Source organism: Dasypus novemcinctus, chromosome 11, assembly GCF_030445035.2.
Source record: "Dasypus novemcinctus isolate mDasNov1 chromosome 11, mDasNov1.1.hap2, whole genome shotgun sequence".
NCBI classification, from domain to species: Eukaryota; Metazoa; Chordata; class Mammalia; order Cingulata; family Dasypodidae; genus Dasypus; species Dasypus novemcinctus.
The window spans coordinates 88,063,539-88,084,283 of NC_080683.1; the positions used below are offsets into that span (position 1 = coordinate 88,063,539).

Sequence of the window (20,745 nt, forward strand, 5' to 3'; positions counted from 1 at the left end):
ACTCTGCTGCATTATTGCTCCCAGCCTGATTCCCCCAAATCCCCATTTCTAAATTCCTATAGAATTATCTCAGTTTCACCCATCTCTCAGGCTCCAACCTCGGCATAATTCTCTACCTCATTTTCCCCTTTTAGGAGCATACTCTGGTATTGTTTCTGCTCACTCTCAATGTCCTTGGGTATCCCCGATGTCAGTATCAAGCCCTTAAGTTATTCAGAAAAAGAGTTCTTAATGGATTTATTCTATTTCAGGACTGTTCATTCTAAAAGCTCCTCCTAATAAAACCTGATAAGAAATTATTTTAAAAGCAAATGAATTCAGCAGTTTTTTTACTTCAGTTTTTCTCCTGTTTAATAGACTATTGGGGGTTGGGGGTAGTGAAAATGTAACGACTGTCCAGGAGATCTGAGTCTAGGTAATTTTATTTTCTCCAAAAATCTTTCATACCATCTGTATCATAACATGAAAACAGACAGTCCATCTCCATTTTCACTTTAATGCACCTATTTTCATTTGACCACAGAAGAGATACTAAAGTGAAGAATGACTGTTATGTAATAATAGTAATAATAATAATAAATAAAATAAGGGGTGCTTTATGCAAAGAGGTGGTGGGCTACTGTGAAGCAAAAACTAAACTCAGCCCCATGCTGAGTAAGAAGCTTCAAGGGGGGTCTTCTGAATTCAGCAAGAAATTGACAATGTGAAATACAAGTGTGAAATACTAGGTAAGCAAAGGTGATTCCAAAATGTGAGGTGACAAGAACCTGACTTGGAAACTTGGGTGTAGAGAAAAAGGAAGAAGTGCCCAAAGTTTGCCAATCTGTTCAATTTGGGTGAAGAGAGTTCTCAATGATAATGGGGCCTAGGGATACAGTGATTTGAGAAAATGGAGAAATATTTCATTTACCACCTCAAATTTGAGTCAATAAATCAAACTGGTTCATGATTTATTAAAGCATCAGACTGATGCTTTAAAAGCTGCCTGAAATCTACATATAAATAAGTCTTAGGCTCAATCCCCAAAGTGGGGAAAAACAGAAAAACTTCTATATAGCCAACAAGAAAAAAGTGCTTTTGCCTGAACCAACAATTTTTGCTCTTTTAGTTTTGAAATGATTACTGTTTCTGAAGTTTATTACTTTTTATTTTAAAAATATTAAATAGGATCTTGTATTGTGGTTGTTAAATATCACCATCTAGAAAACACAGAAGACTGATGACATTTTCCTTTGGGCAACTATAAAAATAGAATAATGAAAAAGTTATTTGGTTAAGTAGCCAATATTTATAATAACATATATGGGAAAATACAGTCAGTATTATGGAAACTGTCAAGAGGTTTTAGTGCTACTAGTTCATGGGCCATAGGGAGAAAAGGACTTCTGACCCATGCGGCCTCCCCATATTTAATGCTTCACTGTGTCCCTGGGACAACTTCTAAACGCTGTGATTAAGTTTGACAATTTCATTTTCAAAATTTGAGGCCTGCTCAAACTTTTTCACATTATCAAACGTATTTAACTATTTTGCAATAAGCATCAACCTTGATGCAAGTTTGGCTCACTGGTAAAGGGAAAAAAATTTTTTTCTCATTTGATAACTATAATAGGTAAAGTAGTTTACTTTGTTTTTCTAAACTACTGCTCCTTCCACTCCTAGTCTAGGAGGTCTCCTTTTTAGAATACTCTCCTAAAGATGAACAAAACCATCCCCACACACAACGGTACTTTTTGAATTACTGAAGTAATAAATCTTGATGTAGAAAAACAGGAAAAATACTGGCATGGCAAGGACACAGTCCCCTGGCCCATGCTTCTACTCTATGTTTGAATCTACTCCACATCATACTCATAAGCTATCTCATTCTTGGCTGGTAGGTTCAAAAGGTGGGGAATGACAAATAGAAGCTGGTAAATCATTAGTGTTTCCTCTCAGCAGCAGCTCTTGACCGAACATCTGTTTGGGATCTCAGCTCAAATGTCGACCAGTCAACAACCCTTGTGTTAATTCCGCAGCACCCTGTACCTGCTTCTACAGCTACTCACCAGTCACACTATTCCATTCATTGACAATCTGTTTCACACAGTCAACAGCCCACGGCTCTTCAGTGCTTTAGCCAGGACTTACACCCCTAAGGCCCACACACTCTTTCCACTACATCACAATGTGTCATGTCCTACCCAGAAACCATCTCACTTTCTCCTGGTCTCATTTGTCAGGACTATGAAAATGGATAAAGTGTTTTATCCCTTCTTTGGTTAACATAAATAATCCACATGGCGCCTCACTTTCTTAACTCTCACTTTATACTCTGACTATAGTGTCACATTTCACAACTTAATGAATACCCCTACATGTTCTGAGAAGTGGCCACGCACAGACTACACACAACCCACAAAGAAAAACCAGTCTTTGCTAGAGATGAGCCCTTAAAATAAAGATGAGCACTCTGCATCAGAATATGGGGTCCTACTCCTCCCTAAAATTCACCCACAGGCTAATACTTGGGTGTGCTCCAGGAAGTAATGCCTTGGATTTAAACCCACTGACACCAGGGAGCACATCCAACCCTACTAACCTTCCCTTCTCACATTCCTTCCCCATCTTAGGGTATTTTCACATGGTTTTGGAGAGAGATTATAGACAATGCAGAGCATCCTGATGTCAGCAAAGCATCTGACAGAGTCGCTCAAAACTTATCTGAATAAGATGAGAAAACCTGGGCCAAGTGATAACTCCGTTTAGTGGACTCAGAGTTGAATGAATAGCCACCCAAAAAGCACCCATATCACAGAGCACCAACATTGACTTTGAGGAGGTCTTCAGCACAGCAGGGCTTTGTAAATTCTTCCTCCGTCAATGCTTTCACCAAGGTGTGCTGACAGAATTCACAAACAATTCACACCTGGAAGGGATCAGTGAATTAATGGGAAATTAATTGGGAAAAAATGAACAGGGACTTTAAAAGATTACAGCAGGCTGGAATGACCACCACAACTGACAAAACAAAACAAAACAAACAAACAAAACAACAACAATGAAAAAACAACCAAGACTTGCAGACAGAAAATACTGCTTTTAATTACAAAAATACCTTGTGCCTAAATATAGGACAGTGTCATCAGCTGCCCCTATGCTCCAGTCTGCTCAGCTGGGACAAGTGAGCCCTGTTCAAGAGTTTTGCCAGCAGGTGAGACTCCAGGCCATGGGTACTCAGAATCCCATCAATTTTATCACTCTGATTCTAGACCTGGAGTTTCCTTTTACTCTGTGGGTTAAAGCTCCTGCCTTGAGCCCCATTCTACTTAGGAGCTGACTCTGTAACTCATTCTTCTGGACCCAATCTTAGCATTAGCTTCCTGACTGGAGTCTTGTCCCTGTTTACTAGCACTTCTTTCACCTGCTCAGCCAGATGACACTGTTGCCAAGCACTTGTCAATCAAGACAGCCAGCTTTAAGTTTCTGTAAGGGGGAAAAAAGTGAGGTACCATAGGTGAAAAATACAGAAGTTCCTAAATATGAAGTTCTCTGCTTAAATAAAAATTATTTTCTGAGCCAAAAGTGGGCAGTAAAAATCTTTTTTAAAGGAAAACCTTGAATTTTCATGCATTTTTATGGTCTATTCTATACCAACTTCTTCAAGTGCAGCTCTGCTCTTTCAAGTGTTTAGGGGCAGTGACAAAAGCATCTTTTAAGCCATTCTTCATACATATTTTATTAATAGCCTCCCCTTCATATGAAATTTCAACAGACAATAAGCCTACTCAATTCAGACAACCAAATGATTCCAACCTCTACCCAGCAGGCATAGCAGCAGAGAAACAAATTATGCAGCACCTCACAGCAACAGAAGAAAGCCACCGTGTAAAAAGAAATGGCACCAAATATGTGGGCGCATGTCTTGATTCTCTATTGTAACGTGGGCAGGGTTTCTCCCCACTCCCTGGAAATCTCCTGACAACATATGGCTCTTGTCTCGTGGAATGAATGCTACTGATGTGAGGAATACAATAAAGTGGTCCCAAAGCCTGGGAACCGGCAGTGGAAGGAGAATGAATGTCCCATGGGCCTCCCCCACCTCCCCCTGCCCACTGAACACCATCCCAGGAAGTTACTTTCACACTGTCACCGGGGGAGCTACTGTGTAGAACCAGGTCCAGTTGAAAGAGATGGTTCCCCTTTTAAGCCTCTCATTTCTCCTTGATAAAACAACATCATTACTACTTTTAAAACTACAAATAAGAGAGAAAATCTTTGAAAGTCAATGAAGAGAAAAATCAAAGATGCGTATAAAATTACCGGTTATATTCCACGAGGGTGATAATTATTTGCTTCTCTTCTGCTTTACTGAACTTCAGAATAAGAGAACACCCAGGAGAGGGGGGCTTCAAGTCCAAGACTTACTTTTGGATCCTGCCACTTCCTAGAAGTAAGTCCTTGAATCGACATTCCACTTCTGTTGAGTTCATTTTCCTCACATGCAAAACGGGGCAACTGAATAAGACCACATGTGGCCTAGGACAGTGTTTGGCTCACAGGTGTTCACAAATGTTTGAGGAATGAATGAACCAACTGTTCTGTATCCAGGAACTGAACAGTCCTCTCCAAATATCTCAACTTTTTCCTTGCATCGACAACATAAATGTCATTATCTGTAGCTCTTTCACATGTCATCAATATCTGCCTAGGGTTTATAATGTCTAGGAAAAAGGATCTTTTATTATCTTGGAAATTCAAATTGACAGAGGGCATGTGTTTACTTCTTGAACAGCTGCACTTAGTTTTACAATCCAGAAATTAATGTAAAAAAAATTTGTGTTGGAGACTGAATCATGCCCCCACAAGAGACATGTTCCCAAATCTTAAACCTGTGGTCCTGTGGATGTGAACCCATTTGTAAACACAATTTTTAAAGATAGAAGTTAGGGTGTAACCAAACTGAATAAAGGTGGGCCTTCATCCAATAAGGATGGAGTCCTTATAAGCAAAGGAAATTGGACATGGAAGTAGAAGTCAGAAACCAGAAAAAGCCAGAGAATGAGGCAGATCACCACATGATAGGGACAGAGAGGCAAGCCAGGGAACCCCAAGGATTGCTGGCAGCCAGCATAAGAACTCTACAGAATCCATGAGAAAGCACAGCCTATTGAGACCTTGATTTTGGACTTCCAGTCTCCAAGCTCAGGGGACAATAAATGCCTGCTGTTTAAGCCAACCCACTGTGTGGTATTTGTCACAGCAGCCCTGTGAAAAACTAAGACAGTTGGTAAGTTACCATGGGTGATACATCACAACTATTTTGGTCGAGGGATAAAAATGTTTGCTGTCAAGCAGAACCCTAAGCAAGCTTCTCTCACCTACAAGCGCTCATGCACATACGCACACACACAAGCCCCTAAAGCTATTCCCTTTTCCCCGTGCCCCGTCAGCAGGAAAGTGGGCTGTGCAAAGCCAGCCTTTACTCAGTAATACAGAGGCTGGGTCTTTCACGATGCCTTATCATCAGTAGTGTGGATCAATCAATAGATGAGACGTGAGGCAGGTGACATGGAGAATAGCAGCTACTTGGCAACTACAGTCCTTGGGGAATGACAACCCCATACCCATGAATCAAAGAGGTCAAGTCCCTCTGCACCACGGAGTTGCCTTGTCTAGTCCCCACTAGCCGAGAGTTGTAGTTCCCACTGCAAACACCTTATAACCCCTCCCCCGCTCCATTCTGGAAGCCAAGGCTTCTATGGATGGCAGGGAGTTGTGCTTCTGCTATCCGACCTTCCTCTTCTCCACTCTCCCTCCCACCTACCTAGAACGACCAGCACACAGGGACACATTCATGTGAACAGGGACCCCCACATGCGTTCTCCTGCCATCCCAGTGGCCAGCATTCGCAACCCTGTGGGCACCTCATGTAAGCACTGCTGACCTCCTGGTCTCTGGAAATTCTATTCCACCTCCACCCTCTCTAAACAAAACAGTTGCATAGATTAATTTTTTAACCTCTCAACCAGTTGAGTGGATACCACATACACATGGATTTAAAGCTTGATTCCAGTTGCAGCCTTGTACTTTGAACCTTCAACTGTTTAGAAGCAGTTTTTTTTCCCTGTAGAACTATTAGCCCTTCAATAAGAATCTGGGATAATTCTTTGTTTCATTTCTCTGGGAACTTATTAACACCAAAGAAACATTGAAGAATGGAGGAATTTCTGAATACACTCTACATTTTACAGACTAACATATTTCAAGTAATTCACTCAGAGGGATGGGAAGCTATTCGAAGCAGGTTTTAAGTTTTCTAGCTTTACTTTTTTACAAAATTGAATGATAATTTTGTTTTGAAAGGTCACTATGTCTCAAATAGGCCATGGTATTTGTGGCCATATTTGTGACCTGAAGGCAGTTGTCTAAATCCTTGCAGTGAGGATGGCAATACCAGAATTTTCAGTCTCACTGAAATTGCAAAAACGATAGGAGCTTGTCAAGGCAGGAGCTGAAATACTTTCAATCATGCTAGACAAAGGACACCAGGGTAGAAGGAAAATCAAATCTCTTTCTTCAATCCTTTTAAGAGTAGTTATAGCCAAAGTGGGTGTTATTTTAATCAAATCCATTTAAATCATGATTTAGATTATGAAATAGGATGACTCAATTTGATTAGCTTTTTATACAAAAAAGGCATTTTTGTTCTTCTGACATAACCTGATCACATATTCTTCAAAATTCAGGTGAGTATGGGTTTCAGTTTAAGAAGGTACACTTTATAGTATCCCTCAAGAATTCTAGAAGATTCTGTGTAATAAATACCTCTTATGTTCTTTCTGGTCCTCCCTTTTATCTACAGACTCTCCGTTTGCCCAGATTACTTCATTCTTAGGAATTAGCTACTCATCTGTCTGCTGAAATTTTGTACTTTTGGAGAGAAACCCAAGGAATGATTACCATATAATGCTGTTAACAAGCATGGTTTCCACAGATAAAAATCCACAGAGAAGAAAAACCATGATTTCAGGGGTGTGTCAAAAGATTTCAAAGTGGCTTTCATTGGTTCTCATTGCCTCTAAATTTGGCCATGTGCCATTTATTCATGCCTGCATTCAACATTTCAGATGGCCTACTAGAACCAGGCTTGAGGTTCAGAACAGATAAGGACTCCGACCTGACAAAGCGTACAGTTCATTAGGGAACACAGAAATCAGGCAGTTATTGTACAAAACTTATACAATTACAACTACAATAAGAACTATGAGGAAGTACATGGGGGCTAGGGAAACCCACCCAAAGTGGGATGAGGGTGTGTTCAAAGAAGACCTCTCTAGAAAGTGGCATTGCTTTCTTCTTACCCATAAAACTTTTCTAAAGAGATTAGACAAATACAGTGTCTCAAATATTATTTCGATTCTAAGGTAAGGTGGTGTATGGGAAAGAGAAGGCTCTGGACCCAGGCAGATCTGATTTGAATTCTTGCTGTAACAACTGCAGTGCCTGGAACAACTCCTGGTAAGGGACATGGCTCCTTCACAGGACTGTTGTAATGGTTAAGGTATGTAACTTATAATGTATGTAAAGCACTCAATAAGTTCAACAAATTATAATAATTATAAAATATTAAAGAATTTATGCTGACTTATCTTTGAGTGTTGACATATCAAAATAAAGCTGATTCTCTATATGGAGCTCTTGATTTTACAAGTTTCAGTTTTCTGAAAAAGAAAACTCAGAAATCCACTTAAAAAGCAAGTACACTATGATTTCAGTGATTTTTTTCCCCCTCACTCTGGGTCGGTCAACAGGTACCATTTACTTACACAATGGAGTCACACCCTATACTAGTGTTCTTGACAGATATAGAAGCATGGGCAAAAATAGTAGTTGATATGACTGTATTCAACAGCCTTCTATCAGCAAAAAAATTTTAACTGGAGCATTGTGAATTATAACAGTGAACTCCCCTAAGGCGGTTAAGCATTTTACAGGTCATTAACTACGACTGAGAAGGTATGGAGCAGAGCCCTTTAGAGGCTGCTCAGATTCACTCAGTCCAAGAAGCATTTCCCATCCCATGTTCAGCTTTTATTATTTTGAATTCCCTCAGTTCTTACAAATAGCCAACCCATAAGACATGGTCGGTCACGCTTGTTCATTCGCTCATTAAGCATTCTCTGCAGACAGGGCTAGTTTCCTGGAGATACTCCAGACAAGGCTCTGCCTTCACAGACCTCCTCCCCGTCCACGGCAGGCCTCATCCACCATTCTCTAGACCAGTGGTGGGCAGCCATTTTGTTTTGTTTGGCATGAGGCCCAAATCAGAATATTAAAAACTATGGGTGGTTTGCATTTTTAAATAAAAAAAAAAATGAATAGTTTTACTTTGTCCCCCAGGAGGTTGTATTTTTTTACAACCAAGAGCCCCTTCTTTAGGGAATGATGGATGTCGATTTGAAAACTGGGGAAGAGAACCACTTTTAAATATGAACTATTAGTACATCTTTGAGACTGAGAAGTGTTTTTCTAATGTTTTGGGATTCAAAAAATGTGTACACATGTTTAATATCACATTATCTTCTAAACGAACCAAGTTGTAAATCCACCTAACTGATGAGAAAAATGAGGCTCAGAGAGGAAAAATGATTTGCTAAGGTCATACAGCAAGTTAACAGCAGAGATGAAGCAAGAATTTAATTCATTCCACTTGAGACCTCATTTACTGAGCCCTATTGTTGGCCTGATTTTGGGCTGGTACTGAGAACCCAGGATGACTGACACACCCTCGCTGACCGACTGGACCTCCTGTGTTATGGCTGTAGGATTCACCGCTGTGTGAGTTGGACAGGGCAAGTAGTGTGGTCTGAACCAACACAAGATGCTTCCAGGGCTGCCACAGCCAGGTGCTCTGTCTCTTCTGTGCTATACCACCCTGAGGTGGCTCCTGGCACCTCAAGATGCAGGCTGCAGAGGGCCTGCTCTGGCCCAGCAGGGTTATGGAGCCGACCCCAATGGAGGAGAGTGAGCCTGGGCCAAGCCCTGGCTTCCCCGGCTAAAACCTAAGCACACGGGCATGCTAAAAAGGCTCCCTTCTGCCTTGCCCTAAACCAGAGTCTTGTTACTTCCTATAATTCCTCTGGTTTATATGAGCTGAAAAGCCCCATGACTGAAAGTAGATCACAGATCATTCTGCATAAGACGGGGCTGCATGGGGCCAAGGGCCACAGGTTGTTTATAATTGTTCTGGAACAATGTGTCAGATGACACACTTCTTCAACTCAAAACAAAGACATATTGGCTGCATACGGAATAGCTCTAGTCCAGGGAGAAGAACATCTTTTTCACACAAATTCAAAATGAGAAATAACCCATGTCCTTCTCCGATGATGAAGTGGCAGCCCCTGAGCAGCCAGGGGATTTATGAACATAACTCAGAACAGCTGAAAAAGTACAGCCAAGGCACTTTATCGGGCAGAGCGGCTTGGGGCAGAAAAGGATCCTATGACTGGCTAGTGAGACCTGTGTGAGTCCAGCCTTTCATGGGCAGCCCTGGCAGACAAGAGAGAAGGACAGGCAGATTAGACTTAGCAAACGTTTGCAGAAAGAATGAATTCAAGGTTCCTTCCTCCAGCTGGTCAAGGAGCTTTTCCATCTAGTCCCAGCTGCAGTCAGAGTTTCTGGAGCTCCTCCTGCAGAGCTCTACCACATCATATTATAATTATCTGCAAGCTCACCTGTCACATTCACTTCTGTCTTAACAGAGCCCAGCATGACGTCTAACATCCAGTAGGCATGCAAAAAAAATGTGAGTGAATGAAAGACTGACCTTTTTGCACAGTGACTGCCATTCGAAGGTGCCGCTAGGGCAACCCTAAGTAGGCATCCATCAGAGTGTGGGGGGGGGAAGCAACGGTAGACATCCCCCTCAGCAAGCCCCCAAAGACACATCAGCCACGGGGCAGCTGTTCAGTTCTATTTCTGGAAAACTGTAAGACTAAATCTCCTTAAGAAAGCCTGCTTATATCCAATCTTTACTGCCTGTTCTCTCCCACTGTTACTTCAGATTCAACCCAGGGTTAAAACATGGGTTACCCAGTAACAGCCAATCCTGAAAGAAAGAGGAGGCACCGTACCCTTTCCCTAAACATTTAAAAGGCAGCTATTTGTTTAACATTTGTACTCTACTTGCTTACAAAAACTACTCAGGGCAGCTTATAACAAGTTTTCATGTGTCTTTCATTTCAAAGTTTTTCTTCCATCCAATCAACAGGGGTTGGGGAACATAACTATAGCTAAAACTTATGTTCCCATAATGATCAAAACTGATTGTTACAACCAATAACAGACTTGCCTATGTCAGCTACGATTTTCTTTCTGTTTCATCTCCAACTCAATCTCTCTATTAGAAATCTTTGGACTCAAGAGTCACAATGCAGAAGTTGAAAGTGGACTGCATCATGGGTCCCAATGGGAAACCCACTCTAATTTACAAGTCACATGCTTGCAGTGTGAAAGTCTTCAACTTACTTGTTCCACGTCTAGATCAGCATCGTGCCTCTTCAAAAACCTATAAAAGAGGAAAAAAATAGTGAGAACTCAAAAGAGAACCAAACACCCTTTGCCTGTAAACCACCCACAAAGCACTACCATAGAATTTCCATTTGCTGCAGACAATCAATTTGCCCACAAATTTTTTCTCATTCACACAATTGTCGCTAAGTCACAGTTGCCACAAACACCTGCCTGAAACTGCAGAGACCTGGCCCCAAACCACAGAAGGAAGCCAGCATGAGATTTCAGCTTTTCAGAGCCAGGAAAGATAAGGATGCAGGTCTTGCATGTGTGCACACACACACGCACATATACTTTCCTTCATCAGTGTCTACAATCATCCATATTACAAATGAGTCTTCCAAGACCTTCGCATTTAATGGACCTCTTGGCTTAAATCTCTCCACGCCCCCCAGCCATATCTGCCCCATTTCCTGCCTGACTGTGGTGGGCCTCACTGTCAACAGGATTCTTGGCGTGGCCCTTGTTTCCCATAACCTGGGAGGCTTGCCAGCCTACCAGCCTGCACCAACTTGTCCAGAGAACCCCAGCCCACCCCAGGGTCAAGCCCCTGTCAAGGCTGAGCGCCAGTGCTGAAGGTACCTGCAGCCACTTCACATTAATCTCCAGTGCCAGGAGCAGGGTGGCAGATTTCCAGCCTGCTCGTGCACTCTACTTACAACCTGCCAATATTATAGTGCCTCGTTTATTATTTGCATTTTAGCTATTTGAACAAAGCTTCGGTTTTAATAAGGCATCTAAAAAGAACAATAAAAAATGGTTGAATGGAATTAAGTTGACAACAATATGGATCATAGGGCAGAAAATGAAAGGTCTGAACTAAGGAATCTGGGGGGAGAAAAGCAGAAACTTTTTTTTCTCATCTTGGTAGAGACTCTTCAAGCTTTTTCAGGAAGATTCTTAACATCTTCTTCCAGATCCATGAACACCTCCATCAAAACCACCCCTCCCCCTTCACAGATAAGAGTATTTTTGTGCTGTTTGAAAGAACGTGTAATTAACAATACCATCTTTGTTCTGTTTAATCAAAGATGACTCAGAACGAAGGAAACAAAAAATGGCCACGGGGAAGAGAATTAGAAACTCCTATATTGTTCTCCGCAGACGGACACTCGAGTCATGAACTCACTGCAGACAAGCAAAGGAACCATGGAGCAGGAACGTGCTAATGAGAACGCACTGCGGTTCCCACCTTAGCAACTCGCATCACACCATCTCTTCCTGCCTTCTGTGACACACTGTCCTGTCCTAACCAAAGAAGACACCGCTGCGTGATAAATGTCTTTTCTTCTGGCTAACCCACTGGGGGTCCAGGCACTGCTGAGCTGTACAAAATGGGAATTCCCTTTGTCCAAAATGTTTAACTTGCCTCCTTATAACCAGAAAAGAGAAGCAGTACTGTGAGCAGTTTTGCCAAAGTTTATACAGTGGAATGGTGACTTTCACTCTTGAACCCTTCCACAGAGGTTTAGGAATGCTGCCCTTCTGATTTACAGGTCATAACAGGAATCTTCTTTTTGCAGAGTGAAAGATTCCGTCATCTGTCAGAGAGAGAGCACTTGGAGAATCACTGCCCTTTTCCAAAGTTATGAGGAAACTTAACAATGCCCTTCTCTCAAGAGGACGTGGGCTTCCATGCATACAATACATTTCCAACAACATAGGGTGCCCATTTCACAACAGGCTCCGAAAAAATAAGCTTTCATTCCAGGGCACTTTAGCAACTGGAATCAATAGGAAAACTGAAAACCCGTTGGAGCTGCTGGCTCACTATTCCACAAGGAATCTTATCCACATATACATACATATGGCATCATCCAGTTTCTTTTTCAGTCTTACTGAACAGATGGAGTTAATTAACAAAGACAATACATATATGCATCATCCTGCAGCCAAAAACCAAAAGAGGGATGTCACAGTTTTAACTTCAGACTCCTAGCAAACACAAATGGTTTAAGATATTTTAAGGTACCAGTCCCTTTGTTTCAAGGAGGAATGGATAAAATAGAATTGTCTAAAAGTAAAATTCACACGGTAATACTGACTAGAATGATGACTGGCATTTGTTTCTGAAACCAGGTATATGTTTGAGAATAAGTTTTGGTCAGCAAATGCGTGAAACAGAGGACAATTTCTGTTTAAATGACTCCTACATTTTAAAAAATTTAGAAATTTGACCGTTTAGTCTCCTAATTGACCTTTATTTTAAATCTAGATTTTTGAAATATCAAAGTTTTAGGTTTCCAAGGCTTAAGGGTAGGACAGACCCTGCCTTGTGTGTGTATGTGTGTGTCAAGCACACACGTGCACATATGTATGTATACAAGACAGTTTAGTTTTCTATGTATTCGACTGAGGGCATTAGGGCATTTTCCTTGCTTTTGTGTTTCCTGCTGAAGAGGTGCTGATGCTTAGTTAGAGAAACTTGACTGAAGTAACCCAGACAGCCCAGTGGAAAAGGCGGATCCTAAGGAATGAAGCCCAAGGACAAGGCCCTAACAAGACAGAATTACCCTATGCTCCCAATGTTTAGATCACAGCAAACCCTCCACACCTCTGGAAAAATAAACAAATACTCAAAAACAAAAGCAAGAAGCCCTCTGCTTTGAACTCACTCTTGATATATTCATCTCCCTAGCCCCGTCCACTCACATATTTCCAAGTACCTATGGGGTATCTCCCCCGGAACCTACAGCAGGCACCTTGAGAAATGGCAGGGCCTGCAGAGGGAATAACCCATGCATAGTCAGGGGGGAACTGGTCATGGGTACAGAGAATGGCAAGGGGCTTTGTAGTGGTACAGGGCAGAGAGGTGGGTGGGTGGGTGACAGGAGGCCAGGGGAAGAAGGGTGGGAAACTAAGGCTGAGACTGGATCATGAGAGACAGAGTATGCCAGCTAAGATGTCAGACAGTGCAAGGGGGCACTTCTCATTCTATCATTCATTGCATTTTCTACCTGCCTCTATTCCAGGAAGGGATGGAAACTTAGATGGGGTCCCTGGCATAATTTCTGGCATTGGGATAAGCACCCATATTCCAATCTTACTGACGCTGCTATATAATTTTGTCCTAATTAGCCTTCAGGTCCCAGCTCAAAAATCACTTTTTTTTTAACCCTTGTTTTCCTTTGGCCCCATTTCTTTGCAGACCTAGAGTTCCTCTCCCTCTGTGTTTTACAATGCTTTATGCAGACTCTGTTTCATCACCTTCCCTGCTAGACGATCAGCTCGCCAGTGGCCAGGACAGTGCTTCGTGCATCAGCCCCTACACTGAGCATGGTTCCTGACACACACCAGGGGCTTGAACCATCTTTGCAGGTGGCTGGGTGAAGGAGTAAAGAGGGGCGATGGCAGAGTAACTAAGGAAGAAGGGGCAGACAGACCAAGGGAGGCAGGCTCACCCTGCTCCCTCCTGCATGTGTGGGTGGGTGTGTGTGTGGACAGGGATGGGGTGTACAAACCCACCGTGTGCCCATAAACATGCAGAGCATATGTAGAGCCAGAGGATGAGAGTTCTCTTCAAATAGGCTCTTATGCCCTCAGCTGTCGATAAAATGACAAAGATCTGATCTGGAGAGAGTCTGCTGTTATTTTTCATACTATCCAGCATTTCCTTTTTATTAAAAAAAGTGACTGAGAAACAGATTCAATATGCTAGAGTCATAATCATGTCTCATATGTGATAAAAGAAATTTAAGGAATCTAAGATCTAAATTACAGTTTGGGATTTTGATTATTTCAAGAAATGAGATATATTTTTCCCTCACCACAGTATCTTCTCTATTCCCAATCAAACCTTTTCACTACTTGCAAAAGATTTAAAATATTCACAGACCTGCCAAAAAACATCTGCCCATTACTGGCCACGTTGTCACATATTCACGGCTGAATGGCTCCTTTCTGCTCCACTGATCACAGCTCTATTCACTCACAACTGAAGTGAGGACCTCTGAACTGAACATGGCATGATGTCAGTAATGACTGAGGATAAAACAGCCATTTGATAGCAACTTCCATGTCAAGTGTGTCAATGGGGATAGTGTCCCTTCAGTTATTCTTAACTTAGGATCCAGGGTACAAAAAAACACCAGGCAGGGCCAGACTCGACCGTAATTCCAAAGAAAGGAGAGATGCATACTGAGCATGGCCAGAAGCTCCTCAGTGTTCTCTGGAAATGGAGTGACCTCTGGCTCCCTGCCCGCAGCCTGGGAACAGGCCCAACCTCACTGTGGGCTCCCCAAGGCCCACACAGCTGCACACAGACCCGCAGCAGGGGGGCGGGGGTGGGGGCAGAGCGGGACTGTGCATGCTCAGGGTCTCCACATTCTCCTGTGTACTCCATGGCCAGAGAAGGCCCAGTTTCGAAAGGGCCCTTTCTTAGGGAATTTCTCATTGCTCTGTGTCCCCAGGGAAAATGCATCATCTTCTGGCTGGTTCCAGACTTGCTCATTCTCCTGTGCCTTTGTACATGCACAGGCCTTCAAACAAGGTTTGTGATGGTGGTGACTGCAACCTCTTCTCTTTCCTTATCCCACTCTGGTGAAGATCCAGTGATTACTGTGATTTCAAAAGAGCATAGACAGGACCCCTACCTCACATCATATACAAAAATGAACTCAAAATGGATCAAAGACCTAGATATAAAAGCTAGAACTATCAAACTCCTAGAAGAAAACATAAGGAAGTAGCTTCAGTACCTTGTGTTAGGCAATGGTTTCTTAGGCTTTACACTCAAAGCTCAAGAAACAAAAGAAAAAATAGACCTCATCACAATTAAAAACTTCCGTTCCTCAAAGGACTTTATCATGAAAGTAAAAACACAACCTACTCACTGGGAGAAAATATTTGGAAACTACATATCTGATAAAGGATTAATACCCAGTATACATAAGAAATCCTGTCACTTAACAGCAAAAAGACAAACAACTCAATTAAAAATAAGCAAAATACTTGAAAAGACACCTCTCCAAAGAAGATACACAAATGGCCAGAAAGCACATGAAAAGATGCTCAGCATCATTAGCCATCAAGGAATTGCAAATCAAAACCACAATGGGTTACCATTTCACATCCATCAGAATGGCTGCTATTAAAAAAAAAAAGAAAGAAAATAATAAGTGTTGGAGAGGATGTGGAAAGATAAGAACACTCATTCCTTGCTGGTAGCAACATAAAATGGTGCAGCCGCTGTGGAAGACAGTTTGGTGGTTCCTTAGAAAGCTGAGACTAGAACTACCTATGACCTGGCAATCTCACTATTAGGATATACCCAAAAGAACTGAAAACAAGGACTTGAAAAGATATTTGCACTCCGATGTGCATAATAGCAGCATTATTCATGATTGTCAGATAGAAGCAGGGCGGCAGACTTGGCCCAGTGGTTAGGGCGTCTGTCTACCACATGGGAGGTCCACAGTTCAAACCCCGGGTCTCCTTGACCCGTGTGCAGCTGGCCCACGCACAGTGCTGATGCGCACAAGGAGTGCCCTGCCACACAGGGGTGTCCCTGCGTAGGGGAGCCCCATGCGCAAGGAGTGCACCCTGTAAGGAGAGCCGCCCAGTGGGAAACAAAGTGCAGCCTGCCTAAGAATGCCATCACCCACACGGAGAAATGACACAAGATGATGCAGCAAAAAGAAACACAGATTCCCGTGCCGCTGACAACAACAGAAGCGGACAAAGAAGACACAGCAAATAGACACAGAGAATAGACAACCGGGGTGGGGGGGAAAGGGGAGAGAAATACATAAATAAATACATCTTAAAAAAAAAAAAGATAGAAGCAACCCACGTGTCTATCAACCCATGAATAGATAAACAAAAAGTGGTATATATACAAATGGAATATTATTCAGTATTAAAAAGAACCTTAATGTAACATTTTTTGTGATCTATGTATCTTGTTATAAAAGGCAATTAAATAAAAATTTTAAAATAATAAAAGAATGAAGTTGTGGTTCATGCGACAACATGGATGAACCTTGAAGAAATCACTAAGTGACATAATTTAGACATAAAAGGACAAATAGTGTATGATCTCACTGACATGAAAAAATTGTCATAAGCAAACTCACAGAGTCAGAATCTAGAAGACAGGTAACCAGGGGATGGGGTGGGGATAGGGAAGGGGAAGTTGAGGCTTAAAATATACAGGGTTCTCACTTGCAATGGTGGAAATGATTTGGTAATGGATGGTGATAATGGTAGCACAACATTAGAACACAATAGCACTGAAATAATATATCTGAATATGATTAAAAGGAGAAATATTAGATTGTATACATGGTAATAGAACAAAAATTGTTTTAAAATCCATGGAACTACGCTAACAATGAACCCTAAGTTAAACCATGGACTTCAGTTAACAATTACAAACATGTGCTATCATCAAATTTAATAAATGTTCCTTACCAATTGCAAGGTGTTGGTGGTGGGGTGGTATGTGGGAGTCCTGTGTTTTAAGCATGATTGTTCTGTAAACCCACAACTTCTCTAATAAAGAGAAAAAAGGGGCAGAGACAAGGTTGGTAATAAGTCATTGCCACGCAGAGGCATCTTCAAAACATTAGCATTGAGGGACTCCCTGAAGGAATTAGGAGGAAAGGGTCAGTCTGGTAAAGCCAGCAGAGGTGGCGAGGAGCACTGTTGCATCCCCCAAATGGGGAGCATGTCGAGGGGCGCAGCCAGTGCTGCACACACTCTACCTACTCCTTCACTCTTACTTATAAACAAACACATGCAATATGGTATAACTTATTTATTTTGTCTCATTATAAAGATAATAAATATATGTTCATTGAAAATTTGGAAACAATGGAACCCCTGGTACCAGTGTGGAGCTTTTCCTCTTTGGCCAGTACTTTGATGCCCATAGAAATGCTAACATTCTATTCCAGCACCTACCTCCATTTTGCACATCACAACTGACGGCAAGTAGAACTTCTGATAAGGGCAGATAAGAGGGGCAGGTACCCCAAATATGCACGATTTATCCAGTACAATTAACCACAGGTTCTATTTCAATTAGGTACAAAATGTAGCCTCCTACCACCTAATGATGCCCGTCACCACTGACCTATGAACCATTCTCCAACACACAGTCCAGCCATGGTGGAAGCAGTTGGCCTGGAAACCAAATTCCCTGGCTGACTCTGCTATTTGTTTGCTCTGTGACTGGGGGCAAAACAGCAAAGTTCACATACTAAAAAGCCAGCAGGGGCCAGAAAGGTAACACAAATGAACAAAGCAGGTAAGACAGGGTTGGAGCAAGCTGGGAACCCTGCTCCATCCCAAGCGGACAGATGCAACACTGCTTGGGCAGGCACGTGTCATGAGAGAATGAGGGCTTGGTTTTCTGTCACATCTCCCAGTGCTTCCAGAGAAGCTAGAAATCCCAATTTTTATACAAAATTGCCCGATTTAAGAATGTTGGTTAAAATTTTTAAAATGCACCATGTGGGCCAACAAAACATAAATGGTATAATCCAGCCTGCAGGCCAGATTTAGAAGTCATAAGGTCTGTGCCTTGGTTTCTCTTTCTGTTACAAAGGAAATTGACTGCTACCTGCCCACTACTTGGGGTTCATCTGAGGGACACAGAAGGGGTTCTTATCATGTAGCAAGATAATCCAAGTATATTCAGGTACACAAAGCAGGGTAACATGTTCCTTTATTTTTCTTAAAAGTAGGGTTTACAAAATTGCTCATAAATGGGGCTAAATGTATTGTAAAATTATCTGGCATGTATACTTAGGCACATGAGTTGCTAAATAAAACTAGTAAATCATCATAGACTTAAAGGATGAGGGTGTGGCCAATTGGGTCAAGTGCTGCTGACAGGTAAGGAAGGAGGACCGAGAGGTGCACACTGGATTTAGCAAGGGGGAGCTCATTAGTGACCCTAGCAGAGTAGTTTCAGAGGAGTGGTGGAGTGTGAGCCTGGCTGCACTTCAGGGAGTGTGTACGACCTTCTCCAGCAATAAAGGGCAGCAGAGAAACAGTGTGGTCGCCACAGAAGAATGTGGGATGAACAGAATGCAATTTTAAGAAGGATGCAATGTTTGTATGTTGATGGGAACTATTATCACATTAAAGCAAACAAACAAGAAACCCAAGTACAAACTGAATGAACTGTGTCAGCAAAATATGAACACAGTGTTGGGTGCAATAAAAATTTTATTAGTAGGAGTTAAGAGGCCAAGATCTAGTTATACAGGTTTTTCTGAACAAGAAGTCAGGGGAAAAAAAAAAAAACGAAAGCTTTACTACGATACACACTGCCCCACATTTTACACTGTGCCATTTCTGTATTTGTCCTTTTTAGCCTACTTCTATCACAGCCTCTCTTTGCTCAAATACATTAGTTGCCATGGAAACGATGTCATAGTGTGTGAAACCATTTACTGTCCTTGGAAAGGCATTCATGATCAAATTGAATGCTACCATGTTGTAAAAAGAAGCTACAGAAAGCAGCTGTGTAAGAACACAACGAGGTCCCAAAATCGTGACTTCAAAGTATCCCTCTGCCACCAACATCACATGCCCTTTGGATAGTTGTATCAGCTTTCACATTTCAGCTTTCTCCAAGCCAACCAGAGGAGCAGCCTTCCTCCTCATGTGGGCGAAAGAAACTGAAAACCAGATCTCTGATGTGATGTTGGTAAAACAGTAGCCTGCTTTAATTCCCAATCCCCTTCCGCCTCTGCCCAGGGCTGAGAGACTACGGAAGCAGAACGGTCTGTGTGCATCTCACTCAGCACCTCTGCCGATAGAGAGGATTTGGTCCTGGGATGCATTCAACTTTGCTAAGAGAGACTGAAATAAAATTTGGGACAGGAAGCTTTGGGCTTGGATTTCCTTACTGCCAAGGATTAGCAAGGCACTCTCTCTTTATTCCTTTCCTTCACTCAGAGCAGATCATACTCACTCCTTCAAGAACAATATATTAAGTGGCTCTCACGTGCTAAACTGCAAAGAAAACAGACATGCAAAGTGTGCTTCTCCTGGGAGCTTTAAATCTAGTAGGGAAGAGAGGCCCAGGCAAGAGCAAGGAGGGCCTCATGGGCCATGGTGAAGAGCTGGACTTTATCCCGACTGCAGTAGGAAGACATGGATGGGCTCGCCCTGGGAGCATCATGGAAGCTCACTCAGCTATTGCAGAAGTAGGACTAGAAGGTCAAAAGCAGAGGAGGGCACAGCAGTAAGGTGGTTAATGGAATAGTCCAGACAGAGGAGGAGGGTGCAATGCAGGTGGCAAAATGAGCTCTCTAACTAGGATGCCTGTATGCCTTGGCTGGTCTGTGAAAGTGCTGGCTTAGGCACTGCTGTCTGTCTCAGCAGCCTACCAGGGTTAGCATTTGTCATAGATGTTTCACATTTTATTTTTTTTATTTTTTTTAATTTTAAAAAAAGATTTATTTATTTATTTCTCTCCCCTTCCCCCCCATCCCAGTTGTCAGTTCTCTGTGTCTATTCGCTGTGTGTTCTTCTTTGTCCGCTTCTGTTGTTAGTGGCACGGGAATCTGTGTTTCTTTTTGTTGCGTCATCTTGCATCAGCTCTCCATGTGTGCGGCGCCATTCCTGGGCAGGATGCACTTTCTTTCGTGCTGGGCAGCTCTCCTTACAGGGCACACTCCTTGCACGTGGGGCTCCCCTACATGGGGGACACCCCTGCGTGGCAGGGCACTCCTTGCGCACATCAGCACTGCACGTGGGCCAGCTCCACACGGGTCAAGGAGGCCCAGGGTTTGAACCATGGACCTCCCAAGTGGTAGACGGACGCCCTAACCACTGGGCCAAGTCCGCTTCCTGATGTTTCACATTTTAAACAGAGTATTATCATTAACAGTAGCATTAAAATACACCAGGATTGGGTTTGGGAACGTCCACCCTGCACTTCCCACTTCTGCCATAGTCCATAGCGTGTAAGCTGCCTGTGTAGTTAAAAAAAACTTCACCTTTTATGTGATTAAATCTGAGAAATATCCAATGATAATCATCTCTTTTCTTGGTCCTTTTTGATCTTAGCATGAGTAACACCTCCCTTTCAAGGACAGCAAGGAGGATGCTCACTAATAAAGAGCACTTGGACACAAGTAGCTAATTGCTGCTCAACCCTTCCAGCCACAACTGGCGGTGGGAGAAGCGTTTCACACTGCTGTCCCAGCTGGACACTGAGTGTACCAGCAA

General features: G+C 42.5%; 1 protein-coding gene across 4 annotated transcripts in view; it reads right to left on the reverse strand.

Annotated features, from left to right (window-relative positions):
* Nucleotides 1–20,745, reverse strand: part of FYN (FYN proto-oncogene, Src family tyrosine kinase) — a 224,223-nt gene that overhangs the window by 184,776 nt on the left and 18,702 nt on the right. For all 4 annotated transcript variants that reach the window (XM_071218631.1, XM_004461231.5, XM_004461227.5 and 1 more), the window contains exon 2: nucleotides 10,513–10,552. The gene's annotated coding sequence lies outside the window, so the exon portion shown is untranslated. The remainder of the gene's footprint in view (nucleotides 1–10,512; nucleotides 10,553–20,745) is intronic.